The sequence below is a fragment of the Oryzias latipes genome, chromosome 13 (assembly GCF_002234675.1).
Source record: "Oryzias latipes chromosome 13, ASM223467v1".
In the NCBI taxonomy this organism is placed as follows: Eukaryota; Metazoa; Chordata; class Actinopteri; order Beloniformes; family Adrianichthyidae; genus Oryzias; species Oryzias latipes.
In genome coordinates, this window is record NC_019871.2 from 27,206,450 (window position 1) to 27,224,464 (window position 18,015).

The 18,015-nt window shown below is 40.4% G+C and overlaps 1 protein-coding gene across 1 annotated transcript in view; it reads right to left on the reverse strand.

Moving 5' to 3' along the window:
- Positions 1–18,015, reverse strand: part of igsf11 (immunoglobulin superfamily member 11) — a 144,869-nt gene that overhangs the window by 24,585 nt on the left and 102,269 nt on the right. The window lies entirely within an intron of this gene.

Here is an 18,015-nt window from a genome sequence, read left to right on the forward strand (position 1 = left end):
GAAACAGCAAGGGCAGATTGCATGTATATCTTGCAATAGCAAAATCAAATTGTTTATCTCTGAATGCATTTACTTTTGAATACATTTTAATATTTACAATTAACATCAAAATGGAAGTCTGAGCTGCTCTTTTTGAAAAAAGCCCTTAAAACAGACACGAAGATCACGCTGTGGAGGATCACATGAAACATGTATGAAGTTATATAGAGAAACATGATAGTATGTCTTCCAAGTTTTTTTGCTTTTTCTGCTTTATCCTTATAAAAACGCTTCCTTCACAATGGGATTACGGTTGCTGTCAATACATGGTAAATGAACAAGACAAGTGGGAGGCTAGTGGTTATCTTCTATTCTGTTAACTGTTTCCTGCGGGCATACAGCAGACTAAACATGATAACTGGTTTTCTTTTGCAACGAGAGAGAGAGAGAGAGTAACTTGGGATATGCCTTCCTCATCTGGACTCTGGAAACAAATGTGTATATGTGCTGCATCTATTTCTGGACCAGCTAAAGACATTAGAACCCAAATTGAGTTAGACCTCCCCCACAAGCATGGATCCGTGTCCAAAAACCCTGATGGGAAGTAATTGTATCTAAACATGATGAGGAGGATGATGCACTGATTTGATTACAGATTATTGATCACATCCTGTGAATAGTCCTTGCAACTCATAATGTAAGATTGTGACCCTGGTATGGGTCATCAGAAGATACCGCCAGTTTCTAGGACTGTTGTCAGAACTCTTGCAAGGTACCTAAGCTTATTCTTTGTACGGCCTGCTTACAAGGGATGTCAGGCCTTTAAGCACTTTGTCTGAGAAATACATACTTTATCATTACAATTTTTCAACATAGAAGGCAAGTATTTTCTCAGACTTTCCCGGTCTGTCTCAAACTGCTGGGCATCCCACTCTTCTGCTGGCAGATACGACGAGCCCCACTGCTGGGCTACCGCAAAAAAAAAATATTGCACTCCTACTGCCCTGAACAGGTTTTTGGCAAACTCACATGCTCAAAAGATTTCTCATAAATTATGCAGACAATTTCACTTAGAGGCATTATATTCCCTTGTAATGTCAATATGTATCATTTACAGCAGCAAGGTTCTCGGCTGTAACTCAAATGCTTGAAATGGTGCACATAAAGCGGGACGGTTTGCTAGCGTGCAGCTATTGATCTCCTATGACATTTACAGTTGGAGGCCACCCTTGTTTTGGATGATACACTCTTAGGTCATTCCTTTATTCTGATCCTCTTACATTCTTGGTGTACACAGTGTTCACTTTCCGGACAGAACCAATCTATGTCATCAATGGAGGATTAACATCAAAGATGGACAAAATATATGACCTTAAAACAGTTGTGCTGCCATTATGTATTAGTACACTAACTGCTTTATGTAAAAAGTATGTGCCAGGATTTAAGAATGACGATGAGAAATAGAGAAAGATTAAACGTATGGAAAGAAGAGTGAAAATGGGAGAAGCATCTTATTATCTCTGAGCCTCCTTCAAGGCTGTAGTCTCTCAAGCCTTCACCAGCTGGAGGGCTCATTTCAAAACACTGGATTAGAGAACCTCTTTGCCCAAAGCCCGTAAGCTCCCACGACCAAAGAACACAATCAAAACCACAAAAACAACTTACTTCCACACACTCAGCAAGTCTACTGTACTGTGTCATCCCAACTCTGGAGGCACACTACACACTAGCTTCCACCATTTCAGTCCATTTCATATCAAGGTCCTTTGGGGTACGACTCCAGGAGATTGTAGCAGCCGCATTGCAGGCTATTGCCTTATTATTGCACAAACATTTGCCAACAAATAATGCCAGCTCTTCAACTTCACATGCCTGACAAGACAGCCGCTCCTCGAGAGTCCACTGTGGAAAATCTTTGATAGGTGAGGAACGGGGCATCAACCATCAACCACCTAGTTTTCCATATATGAACACACGCCATACTACTGTCTCACTTTGTTAACAATAGAAACAACCATGTGAAAAGTAATAAGTGTGTTCTTGACATCCACTCAATTTTTCAAAGCTGGCATGCAAAGGCAAAACGTATCCAATAAAAGTTAAGCCCCTCCATGCCAGTCCTGCTTTTGATGCCAATTCCTAGTACCAAATGTTGCACTTTCTTAATTGACTATTGGTCGCTAAGTGACATCCAGTTTCAATGTTAAGTCAATGTAAAGACGTGATCAGAGCTAAAATATACCCGGTAATCTAACTTTTGCATTATTTTACACATCCAGGTTGAAGCATCTAGGGCCCACTGCTCAGCAGGACGTAGACGAGCCTGACTGGCAAATAACTAATCTCTCATGTGAGAATCTACTGCCCACTTTACTCTTGGTTTTTAAGCAGGTTTCTGCCAGGGTGCAAATGTTATTCAGAAATCTGCCAATGCCAGTGTTACCTGTGTGGTACTTTGCTGTAAACTGCTACATGTTTTATACTTTCTTTTGAATAATTCAGTCACGTCATCTTGATTTTTTTTTTTTTTTTTTTGCATGTAGTTGAAAGCCTTCAAAGGAGAAGGAAACATACCTAACATATCGTTAAAAAGACAGCCACATGAGCACTATTTGCTAAATTAAAGCCTTCATGACATATTTTTAGAAGTAATATTTTATCTTATAATGAAACAAATTTATATTCAGCACTTTCTATGACAAGAAAAATCAGGCCAGAAAAACAGCAAAAGTAAGGAAAGTAGGAAAGAAAACATTCTGACAGGTGAATAGATTAAGAGAAAGAAAAGAAAGAATAACAGGAGCTGTGGGAAAGAAGGAAGAGAAAAGATGCTGGTTGAGGCCTAATTGATAAAGTCACCTGAGGCAGCGCTTGCTACGTTTGTGAAAGAGAGGATCAACACAACAGCTCTGTTAAACAGCACTTTCCCCGCTTTCAGGGCCCCAAGTGTCAAGCCTCCTGTTGATTAATGCATGAGAAAAGCGCACACCTCAGAGAGGCCGCTGCATGTGTGTGTGTGTGTGTGTGCATGTGTGTGCGTGCGAGAAAGTGCGCTCACTCATTCAGTCAAGCTGAGGTGAAGCCATGATGGGGTTGAGGAACAAACGCAGGGTGAAATCAGCACTTCTGGTTTTTCACTCGCACAGACACAGACCACACGCACACACACGCACGCATGCGGTTTCCGCTTTGAAAATCATTTGCATTCAGCGCTTTTATTCATGCAGCCGCTTTATTCACTGGCTTTACTTTTATGTTGGGTTCAAACAGATGCCCTGCAGCTGGGATGAGATGAACCTCTGGTAGATGTAGCAGAATGATTGATGGCAGTGCAGTAAAACAATTAAAGAACGGCAAAAACTTTTATTCCCCTGTTAAAAAAACGTTAACACTCTCATTGTTATCGCTTTTCAAAGTAACAAAGAATGCTAACTATTCTTCATCATTGTCTACAAGACTTTAAGGGGATTTAATCTGATTTTTCAGAGGAGAAAAAACATTGAAATACTTCCCCGAAACAATAGGTTTATGCTATAATAGCTCACATCTTGATGTAGAAAACTGATAAAAGGAGCAAGACAAGGCCAAACATTTACAATGGTTTCAAAAACCGTCATTTACCGCACTATAAAGATCCGTACACACCGAGCATGGGATGCGCCTTCAAGAACTTGCTAAATGAGCGTTTTTTGAAAAAACCTTTCATGGAGTTCACACTGGACTGTCATTAACTGATACTGGCACATTTATCTACAGTCTAAAAAGGCGTAGTGTGAAATGTCAAAGTGGTGGAAACATGAATCTTGCTCCAGGCTTTTTCTTTCACATCTATATTCCCATAAATAAAAGACTTGAAGTCATAGCATTTTGGCCGGGCAAAAACCGCAATTACTAATTTGTCCTCCATAATCAATTTTCAAATGGTTGGTACGTTGCTGTTTTTAAAAAGGACGCAACCCATACGTCACCACCAAATCTGAGTCCCTAGTTGGTCATAGTGCAATTGGTTCAACTTTCAATATGCAGTCAATTTCCTCGCTTTGTCTGAGGAGCCTAAAAAAGTTGGTAGACATTTGTGCAGCGAGGCATAAGCGCCTAAGTTTTGAGCATGGAAGTCGAAACGCACAAACATAAACTTTTTCTTGGAAGTTACGCTTGAACGCGACGCACTTTTTTTTTTAATTTAAAAAACGGAGAGTGCGTCTTATAACCTGGAGCGCCTTATATATGGATTCATTCTGGTTGTTCTTACTGAGGTGGAGGTGAGTTTAAGAAGTGCATGGCGGTCTGTCAAAATGTGTGGTTGTGTGTTGTGAATACGCTAACGCTGCAAATATGTAGCATGAACAGAACTTCCATCTGGTGTCATGGATAACGAACTATCTGACCAACAGGCCACAATTTGTCAAAATGGGGAGTTGCAGTTCCTCCATGCTGACTGGCAGCACGGGGGCTCCACAGGGCACAGTCCTATCACCTCTCCTCTTTACCCTCTACACCACCGACTTCCACTACAACTCTGATGCTTGCAACCTTCAGAAGTTCTCGGATGACACAGCAATTGTGGCATGTTTCAAAGAGCGTGAGGAGGGGGAGTACAGACAGCTGGTGGAGGACTTTGTGCACTGGAGCCAACGAAACTGCCTCCACCTGAACAAATCCAAGACAAGGGAAATGGTGCTGGACTTCCGACGAACACCTGCTGAGGTTCAGCCCATCCTCATTGGTGGAGCAGAGGTGGAGGTAGTGGATAACTACAAATATCTTGGAGTCCTCCTGGACAAGAAGCTGAACTGGTCGGTAAACATGGACTCCATACACAGGAAGGGGCAGAGCAGGTTGTACTTTGTAAAAAGACTCGCCTCTTTGTAAAAAGACTCGCCTGTCCTATGCGGTGGTGTGTTGGGGGGGGTGCGCGAACAAAAAGGACATAAAAAAACTGAATCGTCTGGTCAGGAGGGCAGGCTGTGTGGTGGGGCGGAGCTTGGAGACAGTGGAGGTGGTGGCAGAGCGGAGGATGCTGTCCAAACTGGACAGCATCATGAAGAACACTGGTCATCCCTTACATGGACTCTTTAGTGACCAGAGGAGCGCATTCAGCGACCGCCTTCGCTCTCTGCCATGCTCCACAGAAAGACTCAGGAAGTCCTTTGCACCGAGTGCAATTAGACTGTTCAATGCTGCTGGGAGGGGAGGGGGCATGAGGAGGAGTCACTAAACAGGCATCTACTTTTTACCACTTTTATGGTTTTGCTTTTACTTCTTCTATTTTGTTTTTTTTGCTCTTATATTTTATCTATCTATCTATCTATCTATCTATCTATCTATCTATCTATCTATCTATCTATCTATCTATCTATCTATCTATCTATCTATCTATCTATCTATCTATCTATCTATCTATCTATCTATCTATCTATCTATCTATCTATCTATCTATCTATCTATCTATCTATCTATCTATCTATCTATCTATCTATCTATCTATCTATCTATCTGATCAGACTGTTTTTAGCGTAGTCACAGTAACTTGTAGGAGGTTATAAACCAGTTTGAGAGTGAATGCAGTTAATAGAGTCTGACTGACCAACAGACTTATCTCTGACTCTTTTGTCTCACTTAATGCGCCTCATTTTGATGCGCCATTTCAAGGACAATCCTTTTTGATTTAGTAAAATTAGTTGAATGGATTCTTTCTTCAAACTTACAAACCATAAAACGATGCGAAGAGCAGAAATAATTCCTAAAATATCGAAACCATAGATTTAAAGCCGAGCCATGAACACATGAATGCACCTGTGCCATCCCACAAACAAAGCTTTGTGTTCTGTTCTCTCCCAAAACTCCAGGGGCCTTTGTGGTGCGTTGTGTTGGCGTGGAAGTGGACCTTGTGTAGCTGCCACTGCTTGTGGGGCACCAGGGTGAACCAACAAGCGAGCAAAGACATGGCCGCGAAACTCAGGTGGTAGAATTGTGTACCCAGCTGCAGCATGAATGTTGTTGGCTCAAAGCACTGTTAAGGTCACAAAAATGCACAAAATCATGTGGAAAATCTTTCTGATAACAGCAGAACCTCTAGAATTTATTTCAGCGGGGACCAGATATGGGCACAGGTTTGGCACATGTAAAGGACTCAAAGTTTATTCACATCACAAATGATACATGAATGGTTCATTCAAGGACGCTCTGACATATGAGTTTTGCTATTGAGATGTCGTTTAAAGTGTGACCCAAAACAAAAAAAAGAAAAGCAAATGAAGAAACATTCTTTGAGGCCATTTCCCTGTTAGGTAGGCCTGCACAATATACTGCAAATTTATCGTTATCGCAATATCAAGCAGTGCAATATGCATATCGCAAAAGTCAGCAAAAATCGCAATAAATGGTTACCTTCAAGGTGCTAAAACAATCCTATGGCAGCTTAAAGCATTTAACGAATCAAATAAATCTATTTATGCATTTGACCAATTGGATGGACCCTTTCACGTTGTTGACCAATCAGATGAGCCCTTTTATGTTAGATGTTTTCCTCCTATGTCAACGAGGGTCATTTGGAGTCAAATTTTTAACCTGTTGAAATGAAATGGTAATGATGTTTTTGGTTGTTTTGCTATTTGTTTATATACCGCAAATTATATCGTTATCGCAATATTGATCATTAATATCGCAAGTTTTGCTCATATTGTGCAGCCCCACTGTTAGGGATGCTCTTCAAGTCCATTTTAATCACATTATACAAAAACAGGTTGTTTTATGACTAATGGTTAATCAAGTTAAGTGACTATATTGAAAAATGTGAGAAAGAATATCTGCTCCTGCCCCCAGCAGTTTCTCACCTTTGGCTACTAAATTGCAAAACTCATTTGAGCGGGGCTGTTTGTGCTGCTTACACCTCTAGGCAGGAACACAAAGTGTGCTTTTTGCAGCTTTTCTTTTCTTTTATTTTGAAGAATGCTAACGGTGGCCCTCCACAGGTGGGGGTTCCTGAGCCGATGCTCCGGCACAGTGGATGAGAGAGCACATTTAGAGGCCGAATTTTTTACATGCATTCTGCACACACTCTGTTTGCTGAGCATTTCTGCAAGAAAAAAAACCCACATAAACTTTCAAATGAGGAATGCCAACTAAAAAAAGAGGCAAAATGACCACATTTCAGAACTATGGATCCTATAAATTCCTACAAATAGTTTGGCACAAGAGCTTACAGCAAGTAAATGGAGCCCCTTTGATGCACTGCATGAATTTTTGAGTTGGGCCTTATGGCAGATTCTCGTTGCCTCCAGAATCCTTCATCATCAGAGGAATTGACAATAGTCTACAGTGGTAGACAATTGTTTTTATTAATGAATAACTTCATCTAGAGTAAAATGACATGTCTAAAGCTCCTTTTTTGTGTGAAAGCAGTGTTTTATCCACACAAACACTACAACAAAACAGGGATTGTGTTGTCAAAGTCTAAAGCTTTCGTTTTCGGGCTCTAAGCACAAAAGTTGTGGTCATTAAAAGTTAAACTAGGTCGAACTTGACCAACTTTGACTTGGATTTGATAGTGACAAATGGGTAAAGTTCCTTTTCAAAACACGGCAGTACCAAGCGGTTGAACATTGATCATAAAGGAAAAATGAATAATTGCGGTTTGCTCCCGGCTGGAAGTCTTTTATTTATCGGAATAAAGCAGTGAAAGAAAAAGCCTGGAGTAAGATTCACCAGTGTTTCACACCAAGCCTCTTCCAGCTGTCGGTGATGGACATGCGCTAGCAAACAATGGCAAAAGAACAAGTAGAAGAAGAAGAAGCCCATCCCTGCACATCCAGTTTGAACGCCATAGGCTAAACATGCTAAACAGGTGTTGTTGAACGCGTGGCATAGAACTGACCATATTTGTTGCATGAAATCTTTGCACACACATAAACTCTCCACAAACTGTGAAGATCATTTATGTAAAAATAAATATCTGAATTCCATGTTCTCTTGTTGATAAGATATCTGGGAAATTTATTTCTGACATTTGACCAATTGTAGCGACGAGCTACAGTCACAGCTGCTTAAGAAGGATTTTTGGTCGTTTCACCCCCAAATTTGAACTCTGGGAGTTCAGTCTAACCACTGAGGGTGTGTTTGATGGACCTGGAAAAGGCTGGAAAGGAGTAATAAAATCAGGTTTATCCTTATGATCCTTCATGGTTGCCTCTTTTACAACTTCCCTGTGTTTGTATTAGAAAAACTAAATCAGTAAGCTTCATTGTTGTGCCAACAACATAAAAATTCACATATTTTCCCTTTTCCAGCATTATTTTTCTCCATTTTTCCCACTCCAGCCGATCCAGCGAGCACACACCCGGCGAAATAGCTTTAAAACCTCTTGCTCATCCTCTCCCTCATCCCCTGCCCCGCCCTTCCCAGCTGACCTATTAGCCACAAAAGCCAACCTCTGAACAGGGCCTACTGACTAGCCTACATAGATTTAATACTCTTCTCTTAACCTTACCGCGTCTCACTAGCACAGCTTATTGTAGTGCCTAATGTACTGCTGTTGCACAACCTTAAGCATGAACCCTCTGATCACAGATCTTGGTTATAAGTGAGGTCGTGGTTGGAGTATGTACCAAGTAAATTGGAAATAAAAGCTGCATCATCAGCATAACATCCAACACCTAAAACCAAATCTGCTGAGCACGCTCAAACACCTGGATTTTCACGAAAGAGGCAATTTTTTCGAGTCAGAAAATTTCAACTGAAAATGCCTGTTGCTCCAAAAATGAAAGCAAAAAAAGGAAGAAACTTGTTTTAGGACAACCCCAAAGATCCAAAGTGCCTGCTTCTGCAAACAAACTCAGAAAGGCTGCGACAATCAAGGCGGCTGACGATCAAACGGACTATCGTGCTCAGACGCCTGCACTGATGAAGCAGAGGGTTAAAGTAGGTCATGGCCCTCGTGCACAGATAAGCCTGGGCACTGGAAGACTACTGCTAAAGCAGCCCACAGATGGCTCTGCACATGCAGTCCCAGACTGCACCTCACACACACACACACACACACACATGCACACACAACACATCACATCAAGTTCCAACTTCGGCGGAGGATACTGATCATCAATATGTGGCTTTAATCTGAAACATCCTTCACACATCCACTCAGTGCGCCGCTTTTAGAAAATGAAAAACCTCTGTGCAAGCTACATGCTGCCATGAAGGCTGCCTGGAATGACAGCTGAAAAACCAGACCGCTGTTTTCCCGAAGAAGCACTCTTTCTTCTTTGTCACATCCCGCATACCTTCTGTGTGGAGTTCCTTCAAGTTCCAGCAGACGTGGATGCTTGGCAAACCTGTCCCGGAGTCTGCTTGTAAATCTACATCCTGGCAAGCACACAAGTCTGTCAACTAGATGACATGATTGGCAAGAGGCTGTGTTTTTCTATAAAGCAGCTGCTATCCTCGAGTCTCTTTAAACTACTTTTTTAACAGCCTGCTTCTGCAAAAGAAAAAAAAATGTCACAGAATAAAGCACTAACTTAAGACTTAAGTCGGTTCCAAGGAAAGAATTGTGTAGATGGCAGCAAGAGAACGCAATTTTTGAGAAAACTAAAGCACCCCCAAGAGTTTTCCTCTCCTTTGATAAGCTCATAGAGATGCACCTCACACATTTATCTGAGTAAAAATTTGCAAAGATTATTGTTTTTTTTTTTGCTAAAGCATTAAATGACTCCACTTGTTGGTATAGTGCGTTTCCCTTTTGTCATCAGGTGAAACCCGACTTTCTCTAAGCTTATCAAGCCAGAGCCAACAGATAAAACTATTCCTGGAACTAGCATTTAGCCCATGGTAACCTAGTCTGATGCTGTGTAGTTATTAATTAGCTTACAGTTTGGGGTTGCTCCATTTTTTTTAAATCTCTGATGCCTCTGCTGCCATTCCCACTAATTCTCTCTGATTGGATCTCGCTGTGCCTTCATCGCTAATGTCTTCCTCTCCTTTGGTAGCTTTCCGAATGAGAACAGTGATTTTAAAGCCGCCAAGCCGCTTCGGAGAGTAGCTTTTCTGCCAGAGAGTTGGTCAGAGCACTTCTGAAGCAATAAGGGGTTTTATTTGATTTATCATCTGTTCCAGTCCCTGCATGGCTCACCTTTTCTGTGAACCTGCATGCTGATGGTGCCTTTTTTACAGAAACCGGGAAGTGGCTCAGTGCGGGGCTTCTGTATCAGCCAGAGACTCGGTGGAGAGCATAAACAGCTGTGTTTTGATGGCATGGAAGTAGAACAGAGAGGTTAATGATTATAGTGATAACTCGGTTTGCATGAATAAAATGAGACACTTTTTTTTTTAAAAACAACAGGAATTCCCACTTAGAATGCCTTTATTATTGTCACTATACACATGTAAAATCTGCATCATACGCGCATACAGTGAAATGAACTGAAATTACAGCCATGCAGCACAAAAAAGGTAAACTTATCCTCTATTTAGTTTGATAGTTTTGAAAGGGTAGCATGAGTTTACCTTTGTTTTTTACTTAAATAATACTCAGAATCCAAAGTTATTCAACGAAAATGGTATTTAACAATTTCAGAAATGTAAACCTAAATAAACTGTATAACAATCTTAAAAAAAAAGGGCACAAAAACTCATCAAAGAGGGAGAAATAAAAATATTTAGGTGTAAAAAATGACGGGAGTTTTAGCTCTTTATAAAAACATTTTTTCTAGTCGTTTTGCCTAGTTGACTTCAGTTTTTAAAATCCTCCTCATCCCCCTTCTGGATTCAATTTGTTTGGTTTCATCTTTGTCATTATTACGTCTGGTCAAGCTAAGATTTGTTCATCTAAATACGGTTTCTGTTACAGCCAACTGTTTCTTAATGAAATGATAGGGTCTATTCAGACCGGAAAGGTTCGTTGGTCCAGACCGAGTCCACTTAATTTGGTCCGGATCAAATCTTGAACTTTGTGTTTGATCTGTATTAAGATTGGTGTTTACAGGACATCTCTGATTTGAACCGAAGCTTGTAAACAAAACCACCTAACTAAAGATCTCTTCAGTCATTGGTCAGGAATTACGAGGGCGGGCCAAAACAACGAGAGCCAGAAATTATAGGAGTCCTGCATTTTGCATTCCTTGTTGGGATAAACTTTATTTTTCACTGACCAATTTCAAACGTCTATATCAACGTCAGGTGCAACACTTTTTCTTTGCTACGGTGGAGTCATGCTGCTAGACCGTTACTGAGGAGACGCCGACTATGAAGGTACACTGTACACTTTAGTAATATGTATTTTGTTTGTCAGTGCTAGAGGTGTAACATTTGTATAAAAGTTCATAAAATTAAGGACATTTACAGGATAAAGACACTTTTTGTAAGTCTGCTTTTGATAGTTATAAAGCTGTGTGTCTGCTACTTTTTGGTTGTGCATTATTGCAAAAAAAAGTGTTTGCTTGCTAATATTTTTAGAACAAAATGAGCATACCTTACCCGATTTTTCCAGATAAGACAATTTACTTTAGTCTTACTAGTTATATCCACTGGTGGGCTAAATGAATGTAAGTGATTTTTGGCTGAAATTTGCATTATTTATGAGTAAGTGAATTTTGATTCCTATAATCAAAACAGTAAACTTTAAACCCAAGAATCTTATATGAATCAAAAATGTGCTACTTTAAAATTGTTTTAATTCTTTTCTATGGAAATTGGTTAATGAATATAAATTGAAACAGAACATCACAAACATTAACTTGTGCCAAATTAAGACAAACATTAATAAGTAAAAAAGTTACTTTGTCCTATCTAATTTGCAATTAATAATCTGCATATTTTTCTATGGGAGGAGCTAACTATGGTCACTGTACTCAGCCTATTCAGGTTTTATTATTGCTATTCTGAAATGTATAAATGATATCAGGGCCTATCCATCTAGTTTATGTACATAAACATACTTTGCCCACACACAAATTAGCTGATACGTCCAGCCAATCAGATCCTGCAAGCTAAGAGGATTTGACGAAAAAGTTGGTGTTGTTTCAGCAAAGAAGTTTTAAAGAAAACTCACAGATCTTTTTTAACTGTCAACTTGAATAATCCAGAGGAAGACATGAATCAACATAATGTCTTTGATTGAAAACATTTTCCATGGACTACATTGACAACTTGTGGTAAAAAAAAAACTTTTGTCCTTAAGGGCTTGTGTCCTGCTTCCTGTTTCAGCCCTTGCAACCCCATCATAAAACACCTGATCCAGATACTCAGCTATGGGGCATCTGAAACTCCAGTGGGACACCAGCGCTCCAAGAGTGGCGTTTGACACCTCTGAGTTTGAGGACAGACAAAGTGATTTCAGCTGATCAGGTTTTTAGAAATCCACTCCAGGCATCAAAGTTCGATGCTCTTGATTCTTTGCCATCTTTCCCTGTTTCTAAGAAAAGCCCTTACATGCTGAAGATTGCCCACTCAGCATGTTTGTGATTTTTTTTTTATTTTTTATTTTTTGCTGAATCGTAAAAACGGCATGGAGTTTTGTGCCTCTCAGTGTGTAAGAGTGTGTTTCAGCACAGTAAAGTTTTCCTCTGAATCTAATAGGATGTAAATTTGACCAGTGTGCAGAATGAGAACAACATAGGCGGCGGCTTCACTGTTTGCTGAGCCAGCATTTGACCTACATCAAACATCCAAAAGTGGAAGAAAGCATTGCTATGCTGGTCAGCACCTCAGCACAGGCACACATCAAAGAAGCTGAATTAAAACAAAAAATTGAACTCTCCACAAAAAGGGACCATTGAGGGCTTTCAAATTATAATTGTAAATGTACTTCAGTTTTACAGCTAGTTTGTGCCACTACAAAAGATCAGAAGCACAAAAAAAGCTGACGGACTTTTCGTTTCTGCTCTGACATTTATTTCTTTTCATATTGAAGGTTTGAAGTGATGAGGGTTTAAGCGGGCCGTATTTACACATGAACCCATGTTTTGGTGGGAAAAAAAGCAGACCAGGAGGACATTAAGCTCTGCTATAAATAGAAATGCTTATGGCCTGCCAATCACAGAATGACATACTGCAATACCATGTGAATTACATGTGAAGGCCCGTATGTGTAGATTTCGACTGCTAGATATCGCTGGGCCCTAAAGGAGTCATCGTTCTTCAGCTCCCTGTTAGAAAATGAAAGTAACCCGTAACCAGCAAAGGTGGTTTTACTCGCACTGGAGCAGTTATCACATTTTCTGCACTATAAGGCGCACTGTCAATATTAAAATCTTATGTAGGCCTATGGGTGTTAGAAGTAAGAGCTCCGTCCCAAGAGTTCTAACCACACTACAACTCCCAGCAACCCTCAGCCCTCACTTGGACGTTGCACACCTGATGCTCATTCATTCCATCAACAGCATACTTAACCCTTGTGCTATCTTAGATGACCCCACCCTTGCATTGACGTGTTCTCCCTACCATGACAAAGGTGGATAAAGGTGGAAAGATTTCATGTGATCCATGGACACCAGTGAAGATCACAAATCATTGAAGAAAAAAGGTTCAGCGCACTGTCTAGTGGGTCTAGATGACCCAACTCCCAATGTTAAAGTGCCTAGGATAGCACAAGGGTCACACTGCAACTACTTTCCACGTGCAGGATTAAATACCAGCTTTTCATTTTTGTCAGACTTTGGTAACGATAACTAAGCGTTAAAACCTGCATAACAATAAATTCTACTCTTTCAAGGTCCAGAATACTGCCAACTGAGGTGCAGAAAAGCTGACAATCCCTCGCAGCTTCCAGCGTTTTGCTGAGTTCCACGCGTCTTTTAAAAGAATTACACCTTCAGCAGTAAGACGCACAGCTAAAGCACAAAACCTGAGCTTAATGTTTGTACGAGAAAACAATGATTGAAGGTCAAAACGTGAGAAACAAAGATAAAACCGGCTTTTCACAACCGTTAATAAGAGAGACATTTTTAGAAAGGACTGAATTTCCAAACAGCAAAAACGAAAAAGAAAAACTTGGGAGTGAATAAAGACTTCTTTGAATGATTCCATTAGGGGAAAGTTTGTTGGTAGATGCGTGTGTGAGGATTGAGCACTTTGGTTTGTTTTTCAGTCCTATTTCTTGGATATGGTCACATTTTATTTTAAGTCATCCTCCTGTCACAGTCACACCAAATTCAGGTTGATAATCATCTACAGCTGTCTTCATCATTTCTTCATCCACCGGTCTCTGTCTGACAGATTATTATGCGTTTAGTTCTTCTGTCACTAAACCAGCCTCTTGTTTTCTTGTTTTGCCAAGTTCTGAACGTGATTTTCTGGTCAATTGCAAAGTGAATGTTTTTTTTTTTTTTTTTTTTTTTTCAAATCTGCTGTACCTTCAGTAATGTAAATGTCTATAGATGTTCTATATTGGTACCGTTGTTGGCCAATACTTGCTTAGACACACTAACATCTCAGATGTTGACAAAAATATGGATAATTTTAAATAGATGAAGAAAATTAATAATAAAAATAAGGAAAAAACATGAAAATTAAAATCTTGGATGGAGAAAATAGAAATAATATACTACTAAAAAAAACACATATTTGTTCCACTTTTGTTAATTTTTTGTGCAAAGATAAAGGGTTAAATATTTGAGTTTTTGCCTTCTACCATATGTTGTAGAGGAGACTAAGGAAATGTAGCTTTTGGAATAAGTGGTAGTCATCTAAATAAAAAAACAGTTTATTAACTTCTTAGAGGGGAAATCTTAATATCCATCCATCTTCTTCTGCTCATTTGGGAAATTCACAAGTACCCTTCGGAGTTGAACTAAGTACACCCAAAGGTAGCAAAACCTCAATCCAAACCTCAAAATCAATCCTTCAATGTGTGTCAAAAGAGAGAAAAACAAGGAGCTATAGGTGGGGTTTTATTTTGGCGATCACGGTGTAAACCAAAGAAAATTGTCAGATGGCATTTTGTTGGGCAAGGCTTGCTAAATCTCTTTAGTTTTGGTCATTTAGCATAACTTAAATCCAAGTACATCACTATGATACTAAATAACACTAAAACAGTTTCATGTTGTGAAGAAAACTTATTGAGGCCCGTCTAAAGTCGCTCTTACAGCCAGCATGGCTGCATTTGGGAGTTAGATAATACTGTTGTCAGTCAGTGACCTCTTCCTCTGTAACATTCCCTCACAACACTGTGTGTGTGTGTGTGTGTGTGTGTGTGTGTGTCTATGTAAGCATGCATGTGCTTGATAGAGCAGAGCCTCAATGCTATCACATCTGCTCCGGACGCCTCTGGCGCAGCCATATGGCTGGCAAAAACGCCTCCGACTCCTCCTCCACAAAGAGAGGAGCTTAAAAATTTAAAAGGGGAAATGAGTGAAATGTGTGTGTGTGTGTGTGTGTGTGTGTGTGTGTGTGTTGGAAAAAAAGTGTGTGAGAAACCGCACGACTGAAGGAAGGCAAAGTAGACTCTCAGCTGATGAGTGAGAAGCTGCACGTGCTTCCTATCACACGCCCTTTATCTAACAGTCGGAAGTTTTCAAAGATTCACTCCAATGAAAAGCTGGTGTTTGCTGTCTTTAACGTGTTCAGGTGACATTTTTCTGATGATGGAGGACAAATATAAAGAAAATTGAACTTCTTTATTCACATCATGAACCAGGAGCAGCCAAAACAAATGCATTCATTCATCATTCATTTTCTTAACCGTTTTTCCCTTTTGGGGTCACGGGGCTGCTGGAGCCTATCCCAGCCACTTGTGGGCGAAGGCAGGGGACAACTTGGACAGGTCGCCAGTCTGTCGCAGGGTAGAATGTCCACAAACACACACCAATTCATTCTCACATTCACACCTAGGGACAATTTAGAGTTGCCAATTAACCTATGAAGCATGTTTTTGGACAGTGGGAGGAAGCCGGAGATCCCGGAGAAAACCCACACATACACGGGGAGAACATGCAAACTCCACACAGAAAGGTCCCCATTGATGTTGTTTTTCATGTTCCCCCAGCCGGAAGCCTTCTTGCTGTGAGGCAAGAGCGATAACCACAGCCCCACTGTGCAGTGGTTAGTCAAAAAAAAAGGTTTGGAGTGGAACTTTAAACCCTTCATGTTACTCCATCCATCAATTTATGACTTTCCAGATTAGTTGTTTGAAAAAAAGCCTTACTTCTTGACTAGAGAGGTAAATGACAGGAAAAGCGAGCTTCTGCTCTTCCATTTTTAATAGGACTTCTCTAAAACTCTGTAAATTCGGATGATTGAAAGATTAGAGGGGGGATGTAGGACCTGCGGGCACGATGCACGTCTGCAGGCTGAGATGAATGACTGCTGCAGAACACGTGTAGAAGCCCTTTCAGCTCTGTGGAAAAAAACAAAACAGCCGAGGAAGTCTGGATGTGGGTTACAGTAGGAGGTAGAATGCTGATCATGGGACTAAAAACTGTAAACCACAGAAAAACTCCTGCGTTTTACCACTCCAAAGGCCGTGCAGAGCGTGGCCTGCATCTCATCAGATGATGATGATGATGTGAACTACTACAGACATCAAACGATGCGTTACAAGTCATTGCTCCAGCCCACCCCCCCACCTCCTCTCCATGTCCTCTAGTCTTTAAACAGTTCATTCTCAGTTTGGAGAGGGAGTTTGTGGTCCTGGTTGAGTGATCACCTGTTTTCTTTTGCTGTTATTTTTATCTATACTCTGTGGCTGTAGCTGTTCTTCACAGCAACGTTTCATTTTGGATTTTTCTATTTTACTGCACCCTCTTCCTTCACTCCCTATCTTCCTCCTCTTTGTTCTCTCCTCTCTGCTGCTGACGGCGATTGGTGAAGGGGGAATTGATAGGAGGAAATCAATTGCTTCACGGCGACGGCTGCCGAGAGAGCGGTCAGAGATGGAGATCACGGCGCGCTGGGTGTTTGTGCCTGAGCATTGGAGGCGCGTTGTTCGATAAGCGCAGGCAGGTTGATCTTTCCTTTTCCACCTCTCTTTTGGAGTGGGAGGGCCCACCGAGGCTTCTTCAGGCTTGACGGACAGGTGGCCCGCCGCCACACAAGCAAGCAGAGTGAAAAACAGACTCTGGCTGAAAGCAGCAGTGACCTCTGCTATCAGAAATGTACCAGTAGATCCTAAGCTGTAGCAAGAAAGGTCAGATGAATCGTCACCGTTACCTCTGACGCCCAATAAACACAGACCACTTCAATATCTTCGTGGCTTCCAGGATTTTTATAATCTACGGTGGGCCTGAAGGACAAATCACACCAACAAATCACTCAAATAACATAAAGATCACAACGACAATTTATAAACCAAGACAAAAAATTAAAAAAACTCGTATAACATTTCAGGAACCAAGACACTATTCCAAAAACATAGAACCTACTACAAATTAAAAGTTTCAAAGAATCTAATTTAAATGTTAAAAAATGAAACACAAAAATAAACTGAAAAAGGTGAAGAATGTCGCTGATTGGATAATGATGTTTGTCCACCATTTCAGGCAAAAGTTGTTTGGCACAAAGCGACACTGGATGTCATCATCCAAGCAGTGATGTCACATAGGACCTACTTTTTCCAGTTTTTTCTTCTTTGTTTCATGTTTTTAACATTTCAGTCCAGAAATGACTGTAAAATACTCTTTTTTAAACTGTAGTTTTGTTTTCTATTCTTTGTTTATTTGTAGTTTTGATCTTCAATAGTGATTTGATGGCATCATTTGACCTTCAGGGCCACCGTCCGAACCTCAAACTTAAGATTTCTGCTCGCCTTTCAGTTTCACTCAACTAAATCATATATTACGGGGGGGGGTCAACTTTGACTGACAGCTATTTCAGCAAAGAGCCGAGAAATTTCCATTTTTGATTTAGTCAATTTAAAGTTGCGTGTAAAGTCCTTTTATTTGGTTTTGGAGGAAAAAAGTGACAAAAATATTAAATGAATCTGCAATTTCAATAAATTGATCACTGTTTAAAATTTAAATCACTGTATTTTCAGCAGTTAATGCATCCAAACAACATTTTGTTTGGATTATTTCATATGAAAGAATAAGTGCGTTTTGCTGCACTTCT